This window comes from Adiantum capillus-veneris, chromosome 27 (genome assembly GCF_014529385.1).
Source record: "Adiantum capillus-veneris isolate H3 chromosome 27, ASM1452938v2, whole genome shotgun sequence".
NCBI classification, from domain to species: domain Eukaryota; kingdom Viridiplantae; phylum Streptophyta; class Polypodiopsida; order Polypodiales; family Pteridaceae; genus Adiantum; species Adiantum capillus-veneris.
The window spans coordinates 121,273,448-121,285,178 of record NC_140957.1 but is presented as its reverse complement, the minus strand read 5'-3'; positions in this window follow the sequence as shown (position 1 = coordinate 121,285,178).

Sequence of the window (11,731 nt, the reverse complement as noted above, 5' to 3'; positions counted from 1 at the left end):
AAGACAGTATAGTTCAAGCTCCAAGATAGTGTAAAAAAAAGTGGGTTTCCATTATATATGTGCACGACGCGATACAAATTTGGTTCAAGTACAGAAGTTTAGGAATCTCCATTACATTTTATGTGACATGATACACAAGTTCACCAAGTACAACACTTTAGGAATCTCCTAGGTCAGGGGGATCTAATCTGTAAGAGTATTCCTCCATCTGTATGAAGTAATCAACAACATATGGAGAGACATCATCTTGTGTGTCAAAGATTGGGTTTTTGCGAGTGTATGCTATTGGGTATCGATCGTGTATCCATCCTTGCAACTAGGGAAAAATACGGTCCATCAGGTAAAAAGGGTAATCTTTTTCAACTACCAGAGGTTCATATGATCTAATGGCAAGACAATTATCATAGTCGTTTTTCAGTGACTTGTATATGCAGTCATCCACCACTATTGTGTTGCTAGCATCAAAATCGGGGGGGGGGCTTGCCCACACTGTCCGTAGGTTCTTCAAAAAAACAGGCTTGTTGGCCACAACGTCACGTATGTGTGGCACCTCCACCATACTCTGTCGGCAGGTCTCACAGTCTTCTTGTGATAGTATATCTGCCATGCCATAAAGGCGGTTAGAAGTCTGAGTAGCTTAACATCTAAAGCACTCAAGGCATTGTTACCTGCAAAATACTTCTTCCTCACTTGCTGGGGGAAGCAAGCGTTCAACATATTTATCATTTTTTGCCTTCTACAACAGGACCACACAATTATCTTGGCTTTCTTCTTAAGCGTTTGTATGAACTCGTCAGCATATGGCCTTACACAACAAACCAGTGAGCTATTGGGATGGACGATCTCTGGTTCTCATCCACCAAAACCCTAAGGCATTCTGGAAGCTCTGTGTACCTTGTCAATAAGACCCCATTAAGGTCAAGCACAATCAGCTGGCCAGGTTTAGCAGCCAAATCAGCCACAAGTGTTGTGTTTGGTTGTGTCTCATCTTGCCACCAAGATCTTACTACAATACCAACAGTCCAAATGAGTGGTGGCAAATATACAATGCAAACATTATATAAAAAACAGAGCACCCTATGACACAAGAAGTACAAAATTTGATACTGTATTGTACCAAAGTTGATACTATACAGTACCGAAGTACCAAATGGGTACTATACAATACCAAATTGGGACTATACAGTATCATATTGTGGTACAATATTGCACAGTAGAATTGTAACATTGGAAAACTGCTTTGTACTATACAATATCATATTGTGGTACAATATTGCACAATAGAAGTGTAACATTGGAAAACTGCATTGTACCAAATTGCAGTGTACCAAATCTCGTATTGTACAGTACCAAATTGGGTACTGTATTGCACTGTAGAAGTGTAACATTGAAAAAGTGCATTGTACCATAGTAAGCACTAACATTGGAAAACTATATTGTACCTTAGTGAACAGTTACATTGGAACACAACTGATGAAAGACAGGCCAAAAATTGATTGTATTGGTAGAATGAAAAGCACATTCTGCAAAATACATAAGCATATGATATGGGCTACAGTATGCATGCACGAGAAAACTGGTCACGGGCGCAGTTGCGCTTCTTTATTTGCAGACTAAAAAGCTCCGACAGAGTCACCGAATCAGTGGAATCACTTGACATCTTTTGCACAGCATCTTCAGCTTCAAGGTCCGCACTCCCGTCAGTCCTGTCGATTTTTGCATCCTCCACTGTCACTTCCTTCTTGGCATCCTCGGGCCCGTCTCCCTTCATTGCATTGCCTGCCTTTTCGTTTTCTGCCTCTTCCCCCTTCCTGGCTTCCACCCCCCTCTTGGCCTCCCCCTCAACCCCTCCTTGTCCTCCTCCACCATAGTGGCCTCTTCCTCTGCACCATCCAATTCCACTATGTGAGGCACTTTACCTCCAACATTGTCTTTATTCCTTTTAGCATCTTTGTCCTCACAATCAATGTTTTCTTTGTTGTCCCACATGGTATCACAATTGTCCCTTATCATTCCCTTTCCCTTCCACACCACCATGATTTAAATTCTGGAGAACATCCCTTATCTAATGCCTGTCCATTTTTCCCACCGGGCCCAACCGCTGCAACATCCTCTTCCTCTGCAAAAACAGAGAAAGATAGCACATAGTTACAAGCAACCTTACATTCAGTGCAGGTAAGCATATGATTTGCAGAACACACACATAATTACTCTTCACACCACGATGCCCACCGACCCAAGACTTTGCCACCTCAGGGATTACAACCAGGTTTTGCACAATGATCCCTGCTTCATAGAAAAGCACTAAAGAAAAGGGGGTGATACTGATGTCGGTACTCAAGCATAAAGGTTCCTACAACTCCTGCAGACTCCAAGAGCTCACCACATGCAACACACATTCGAAACACATGGATCATCTCCCCCGAATCAACAGCCTGTGGCCTAGAATATAACATAAATCTCTTCCCACGCTGAACATCAGCAAAATCATTTGCTTCACAAATAGGACATGGCCTTGTGCTTCCTTCCATGTTGCCTCCAGCACATCATACTCAGCCTGTTGTCAACCAGCAACAATCTAAACAATCCCAAATTAGAACCCAAAAGCTCACAGACAGTACCAATGGCATCATGCTACCAATTAGTAAATATAGCAGACAATACCAAGGCCATCATACTACCAATTAGTACCAAACAATAGCAGATAGTACCAAGGCCATTATACTACCAACTACTACCAAAAACTAGCAAACAGGACCAAGGCCATTATACTACCAGCTACTACCAAAAACTAGCAGACAATACCAAGGCCATCACCAATTAGTACCAAAACTAGTAGACAATACCAAAGCCATCATACTACCAATTAGTACCAAGAACTGGCACACAGTACCAAAGCCATCATACTACTAATTAGTACGAAAACCTAGCAGACAGTAACAAAGCCATCATACTACCAATTAGTACCAAAAACTGGCAGGTCATCAATGCAAGAAGACAACCATAAACTACCAGAATTAGTACCAAATCATAACCAGGAGCTACCGATTAGTACCAAATCATAACCATGAGCTACCAATTAGTACCAAATCATAACCATGAGCTACCAACTAGTACCAAAAATCATAACCAAGAGCTACCAATTAGTACCAAATTATAACCAAGAGCTACCAATTAATACCAAATCATAACCATGAGCTACCAATTAGTACCAAAACTCCTAATAGCCACCAAAAAAACGCTGTAAGAAGCTACCCTAAAACCCTAAAAGTACCAATACATTCAAATTAGTGTCGTTACAAAAGAGCCATAAACTACCAAAGGGAGTGCCATAATAGTACCAAATGCTACCAGTTAGTACCAAAAGCATTACGAATACACCCAAGTCCACCAATAAACTACCCAAAAGCAACCAAAACTACCAAAAGAACATTGTTAGATTCACTCCAGAAACTACCAAAGCATCACCAAAAACTTCCAAAGGTTACCTGTAAGGGTTTAGTGGTACTAGCAACACAACCAGAACTGCCAAAACTACCAAAACAGGAGATTTATCAGACTACCAAACTACTAAAAACAACATGATAGAAGATACCAAAACAAGAAACTATATCCAAAAAAATCCAAAAGATACCAGTATGGACAAAAAGTAGAAAGATAACATAGAGAAAATTCAAAAAATCCACCTGGACTTAGCAATCTACCTAGAATATGCAACTGCAATACAGAAGCAAAACCACCAAACTCTGTCAAACTAGCAAAGTAGCATTCATAGATACTAAAAAGTTGCATGCACTACCAAAATCACTTTCTTAAGACATGATAGGAATTACTTACTGTAGATGAACCTCCTTCTCTAGCTTCAACATGTCCTCACTATTTCCAAGTCGGCGAAGCATGCGTCGACTAGCTCCCAGATTAGCCTCAATCTCTTTGAGGTCCTCATCATTGAAAGGGCTTTCCTGCTTTAGTTTTGCAAGATGCACTTCATAGTTGTCTATGTCATCCTTTATCCGCTTCACAACAGCATTGGAACCCTCGGCTCTCAATAATGTTTCCTTGTTCTGCTGCAGAGATGTTTTCAGCTCTTTTAGCCTGTCCGATGCAGCTGCACTTTTCTGAGGCACTCTCTCAACAATACTTTCCAATTCTGTAACATAATCAGGCAACTCTATGTGAAGCTGTGGGGGGTCTAACTCTGTACAGAGGTTACTACCACTTTGCGTAGGTGGGGCTTCTTAATAGATGACCCTAAACTACCGTGGGAGGCACCATTTGCCCTTCGCAAAGTTTCAATCTTTTTCTCCAACCCTCCCGGGTGGCTGGCACACATGTTTAGTACTGCCTCTCCAAACCGCACCCATGTGACTTTATGGCGCGCAGGGTCCTTTGTTGCTGCATGGCATATCTCAAAAGCATAGCAGCGTGAAAACTTCGCAGTGATTTTCCCATAAGATGGAGGGGCTTGATATACCTTGTGGAAGAGGAGCGTGCAATCTTCAAGGAGTCTTGGGTGCACATAATTCAAGTAGATCTTTGCATTCTTCTGGTAGCTTTGCTTAAACACTGTCATGCACTCGTCATGAGGGAGGTCTTCATCCTTAAGATCCTTTGCAAGAACCCCCTCCATGATGAGACCATACTCTTCGTGAAGCTCCTCGGTTGTATAATAGAACTTGGTCAAAATAGGGTATTCTTTCCTTTTGTTTTTGCCTGCAATGTGGAAACACAAAGCTCAAATGTTAGACATGCCCTCCGTATACCAATCCAAAATACCTAAGCATGCTTTCTAAATGACCTTCTATTGGCAACATTTCAGCAATGTCAAACTAAACCCTACACCCTAAACAACCCTTTGGTCACACATATGTTCTTCCCAATGCACAATTTGGTACTGACCAAATTTGAGGCTAAACAGAGTTATCATTGTACAGTAACAAATTTGGTAGTGTACAATACCATATTTTGTACTCTAAACTTCCTCATTTTCTTATTAAACCCTCTTGTCTTACAAGGTATGATAATAGGGATACAAGAAGACCCTTCTGCATAGATGCATAGATGAAACAATACATTCACAATTGTTGAAAAATCTTCTGAGATTGTGTTCGGCTGAAGGCACATATGCTTGAATCATGAATGCATGCAATGTGAAAAAAGGATAGAAATGTAAAGCTGCTGAGCAAGAAACAAAACATTGACTTACATGCAATGCATAGATGAAACAATACACTCGTGCAATTGTTTAAATTTTTCATGAAATTGTGTTCGGTTCAAGGCACATATGCTTTCATGAATGCATAATGCAAGGCTCTTGAGCAAGAAACAGTACATAAACTTGCATGCAATGACCTTACAACCTTTGACATAGCTACCTCTCATGAAACAAAATCAAATCTTGTAACAAGACATGACAACGTAGAAACACCAACCTCTTGTTTTAGTTGAAGACCGATTCTCATCCTCGGCAAAAGGTGCTGTAGACTTTCCTGATTTCTCCACAGAAATGCTCCCCTTGCTAGCCCTTGTGTTCGGTGTGTTGATGCTTCGGGGAGACTTTGTGCCTTTGAGGGGGGAGGTTGCATCCTTTGTCGTGGGCTTCTTGCCTTTGTCGGGTGAACCCTTGGCAGCAGAGCAGACTTCCTCGTGGGCGTCCTCATTGTGGCACGGGAGCTGCATAGGGGAATCCTGAAGGTGATGCCTGAGACCTTTGTGACAGTGTTGTGCAGTCGAGAACCACTACAAAAAGCCACTGGTACTACGCAAGACACACACACTACGTCACACGAGTTCAAATGTGCAAAAAATCCAATCCCTCATTGGCCCCACCCATGATGTCTCTTCAAATGGAGTGGTCACTGGATTTTTGATTTTTACTAGCTTCCCTCCTACACCATTTAATTTTAGAGGCCAAAAACAGTTCCCTCCAAAACAATCTCTTGCTTTTGTAGAAGTACCAACTAGGTACAAACAAAAAAGGTCCTTTTTTTGTACCACCATTGCATGCTTTCAGCCTGATAGTAAGTGCTTGTATTGTTATAAAAAGTCGTGCTTATTAGTGAATCCCTAAAGAATTGCCTAGGATACCCATGATAAGGGTAAATTGCAAATGCTTTATCAAAATTTTTTTTCAATTGCAAGGAAATATGGTATTAAATTTAAAGTACTACCAAAGAAGTTCAAGATAGATAGTGCCATCCCACTTAAAAAAATATGTGATTATTTATCTATCATCCAACACAATACTACAACAGATTTGGACTGAGTAAAAAGAATGAATCACAAGATGTTATCATTTTTTGTGCAATCTCAGTAACAAGAAAAAAAAACTAAGAAAAAGAAGATTATGTTCGAGCACAAAAATAAAGTATTCTCTACTTACCGAGACTTCAATTGCCTAAACGGAGTGGGAAGAAAATGCTCACAAAACAATCCTTGATTGTGCCTTTTGTGATGATTTTCACTTGAATGGGAGAGTAGCTATCATTAGCAAGATGTGTGTTTAGTGATTGATTGCAAATGACTATGTGAGAGTGACTGTGAAAGCTATCCAGGAGTTGGTATCAATGATGCATATATTAGTTGCAATTATGGACTACTTTGGTGGCAACCAGGGAGGTGATTGGATCTAGCATATAGAGAAATGATATATAACCTTATGCTTTCAATATACCTTTATGTGCAAATTCCTCTTAATATTGTTTTCATCATTGTTGATAATAGTCTTTAATAACAATTGATTAATGTTTGTTGCCCTCTGTAGACCTTGAACACTAGGGATAAGTGCATTAGGATTACTGTGAAGAAGGACGACTTAGGATAAGGTGGTTAGGAATTGACTTGGAACAGGCAGGTTTGTCATCTTACTTATTAGATTAAGAAGCCATGGCCTAGGCATGCCGAGCAAGTGTAGCCTTTGGTGTGTAGTTTGAAGCTTTCTAAGATGCGGCACTAGGAAGCTCTCAAATGGAGCTGCCTAGTAGTTAATTCCCACTTGAGCTACATGATTTTCCTATTACCTTGCCATAAGAGGGGTCGATGGGTAATGCATATGCTTGAATATGATAATAAGCTAATATTATTATTAGAATGAGCTAAATGAAGAGCTAATTAGAGAAATGCTCGACAATTTTACGGGGAAAAGTTCAACAAAAAATAATGAAATTAAATATCATTCTCTTCGATTTGACCTGATAATGTAGCAGGATGAGTATGATCGTAAGATGATAACAAGAGAGCTAGAGTCTCGCCCATTTAGACTTGTTTAACATATACAAAAAGCTTGATTCAATGATTTAGCATACACTAAAATAGAACTAGCTCTTGATTGTACAACCTTGCAGCTTCATAATCACCCGAATGATGGGTTGTGAGAGGTAGGGGGTCCAATTTGAGTCAGTCAGTGTCTACTAAACACCTCTAGGTGGCTGTGTTAAAAAAGAAGAGGATGTCTTTGGGCTCACCAATGTTGGAGCTGCATGTCAAAAAGGAGGTGAAGGGTTCTAGTCAAGCAAGGTTCACTTCAGGCTGCATATCAACCGAAAGACAGAAGATTGCAAACTCATGATGATGATAAGGATGATTTCAATTTTAATTGTAGGATGGTTATGGTGAAACTTCTCCTTCTCAACCTCTTCTACAACGAGCTTGGTTTTCCCTCAGGTAACTACTTGCTCTCGAGGTGGCCCTTCAAAAGATGTGTCACCCATCTCTAGTGAGCGAGGAGGAGAGATCCTCATACTCCAGGACTCCCTTGGCCTCTGGTGCTGTAGTTAAAAAGGCAGCCACCCTAGAACAAGGGGGCTGTAGCTGTGTTGATTGCACACACACTCAAAAAAGACAAGACACTTATCTTTATTACAACACCCATCGCTTGATTCTCTATTGTTGCAACTTTATCATGACCAGGAGCGTTGTTTGGGCTCTGATACTATTGCTACAAACGAAAACGAGGTGGCCCTGCAAAATATCCAGAATAGCACATTGCAAACCATAAACAAACAAATCTACATATTTGATGAATCGCACAAATCCATAATCAAGCTAACACGGATTGAGGGAGACAGAGAGCAGGAGAGAACGTGTAGATGCACCTCCTAGAGGGGAGTGCTACATCGACATGACAAGAGAGAAGAGAGGAGAAAAGAGAAGAACACAGACACTGGGTGCAATCCCCCCATGCAAGAGTGAGCATTTTCCTCTTGCACGTATTACTTATAGATTTTTGAATGCTAAAAAATGAATACACATTGTCTGCACGGACATAAAGTGACTATAACTCACAAAGAGCTCTTTAATAATACAATGATAATGAATCTACTATCCTTTGCACAAATAGAGCAGCTATGCATTTTCCACCTGTCACCTAAAATAATTACAATTTACAATTTCCATTACAATGTCAAACTTGATCTCGTAAGCTTGAAATGGAAAGGGTGACCATGGTGCAATAGGTTAAGGGAGATGGTGTAGGTATTGGCACTAGCAAGTTGTCGTTATAAAGCGGGCACGAGGGTGTAGAGGATGGGTTGAGAGTAGCACAATGCCGTAGGTGCAAATGACAAGTGGAGTTGTTTTCTTGCATGCAAGTGAGTGGGTAGCACCTTCTGCAAGGGCTACGGGTATGTCGTAGCAAGTGAGGATAAGAAAATTCAGGAAATTGTGCTGCTTAATAAAGGGCGAATATCTTGATGATGATGTGTAATCTACAATGTAGGCAAAGATGATTGTAGACGAGAGTGACCATGCAAGGTACGACAAGCTGGGAAAGCCAGTAGTGATGAGGTTCAACAAGGAGCACAAGTTGATGCAACAGGTCAAAGATGAGAATATGCAATAGGTAGCATTGAACAGATTAAGGAGCATGAGCAAGTTGGCAGCTTATGGGCCTGCAGAAAACATGTGAGCTTGACTTGGCACCAAGTGCACGGGCCATGTGGCCTTGCTATGAAGAGCCTCGTGTGCCACTTGTAAGGCTTGATTACAAGAGATAAGTCTTCTTTTCTTCTTCTTGCAGGCCAAAAGCCATCTGGATGGTTAGAGAGGAAGAATTTCTTTATTTGAAGGTGGGTTCCCAACATAAAAGTGGCACACAGTCAAACACATATACACACACATAGTATAAGGATAATGATGAGTTTCAAATGCAAAGACTAGACAGGCTATGAAAAATTTAAAAAATAGAGAAAATTTTGAGAGTTTAATAGAAGATCAAACGACATGTGATTTAGGCATGGGAGATTTTTACTTGTAAGGCTCGATAAAATGATATTTATAATAAAAGATAATACGAATAATTATGTTGAGCCTCACAATAAATCTCTGATACCACTTATAACGCTCAATTCAAGGTGGATAATGATTAGTTGTGTTCATAATTAGAACATTAAGTTAACATGCTAATTAAAAATGATGTAAGAAAGCAAAGTACAGAATAACACGAAGATAGGTAGATTAAAAATAGGATGGTAATTTGTACAATGTTTCTCCATTTATAGATGGAGTAGTGCATGCAAAAGATGGAAATGATAGTTGCTAGTGCATCCACCTAAATGGGTGTGCATGAGCAGACATGTGGATGCTCCAAGTGGCATGCAATTGAGGTGCTAGGTGTAGGCATGTTTCCCACTAGAGTGTGTGAGAATAGCACCATAAGGGGTTGTTCACATAGGCAAAGGATGGAAGTGGGTTTAAACCCTAACAATTTCTCATTGAGGGATTGTTCAATCTCAAAATGTCAAAGAGTGTACCGATTGAAGAATATTTGAATGGATTCAACACCAATATAAGTCAGCTTTGATTGGTAAAGGTCAACTTCGATGATGAAGTGCGAGCTCTTCTGATTCTATCTTCTTTGCCAGATAGTTGGAACAACCTTGTGATGGCTTTAAGTAATTCTATTTATGGTACAAATACTCTCAAATTTGATGATGTTCAAGGTGTTCTCTTAAGCGAGGAAATGTGAAGGAGAAGCACAAGATAATCATCAAGTGTTGCATTGCCAGTGGAAATGAGAGAAAGACCAAAGGTGAGGTTTAAAAACCAAAGGAATTGTGATTGCTCAAGTCATAGCAAGTCACAGACAAAGTTAGTCCTTGAGTGTTAGAACTATGCGGCAAGAAGGCCACGTCAAGAAGGAGTACTAGTCTAGCCAGAAGAAGGATTCGGAGTCTCAAGACAACAAGCCAAGTAGCCAACATCTAAGGCCAATGTGGTAGGTAAAGTAGAGCAAGATGCTTTAATTCTTTTAGTGTGACAATGTATCCAACTCTTGGATAGTAGAATTTGGAGCTTCATTCCATGCAACACCCCACAAGAAGTATTTCCAAGATTAAACCAAAGGTAATTTTGGGTATGTATACTTGGGGGATGATGAAGCTTGTAAAATTGTTGTGAAAGGAATAGTTTCTATCAGAAATGAATGGAAGCTTAAAGATGATAGGCATGTTCCTTCTCTTTGCAAAAACTTAATCTCTACAGATCAATTGGAAAATGAAATCACAACATTGCATTAAGAAACAAACGATATAAGGTCTCAAAAGGATTTTTGGTGGTTGCAAAGGGAGAAAAAGTGGGTACACTCTACTTTTGTACTGTTCGCACACAATCTTCCATTTGTGCAACATCTATGGAAGGTGATGGTACAATATGGCACTATTAGCTTGTGCACATGAGTGCCAAAGGAATGTGAATTCTTCAATCAAAGAAACTTCTACCAAGTTTGAAGGAAGTAGACTTGGAGTTATGTGAGGACTTTGTTTTTGGTAAATAAAGGAGGGTAAGATTCCTTAAAATAGGAAATGAATGGAAAAGAAAAAAGCTTGAACTGGTTTATTTTGATGTATGGGGTCTTGCCAGTACACCTACTGACTCATTGTATTATGTGACATTCATAGACGATGTAGCCAGGAAGACATGGGTTTATCCAATGCAAAATAAAGTTGATGTATTTTCTATATTTCAAAGGTGGAAAACATTTGTGGAAAATGAAGCAGGTACTAAGATGAATTACCTTAGGTTTAACAATAGAGTCGACTATTGCAACTCAGCTTTTGAAAGTTTTTGTGCTAGCAATGGCATTCAAAGGAAAAATATAACCCCGAAGACACCTCAACATAATGGAGTTCTAGAAAGGATTAACATGACAATCATGGAGTAAGAAAGAAGCATGAGGCTACAAGTAGATTTTCCACTTGAGCTTTGGGTAGAAATAGTAAGTAAATACGTCTATTTAATAAATTGATCACCCTCAATGACATTAAATGGAGGAATTATAGAAGAGGCACAGATAGGTAAAAAGGTGAACTACTCATTTCTCGAAGTGTTTTGATGTGAGTCCTTTATGCACATAGACAAAAGTCTAAGGTTTAAGCTGGATGAAAAGTCCAAAAAATTCAAAAAAATCACTGGCTATGGGGAAGTGCATTTTGGGTTTCACCTATGGGATCCTGAAGACGGTAAAGACTTTGGGAGTAGAGATGTTATTTTCAATGAGTATAAGATGTACAAAGATTACTTGGAAAGAGAAAAACAAAGAATGCAGGTGATGATTACAAAAAGCGTGAGCACAATGAAGATTCAATGAGTGAAAGGGACAATAAAAACTTGCAACAACACCATCAAGATGAGGAACCTCAACCAATACTCCAAAGATCTACAAGAGTCAGTAGACCTCCAAAGAGATTCATTCCTTTCTTCAACCATCTCATGATCTCAGATTTTGGAGAGCCAG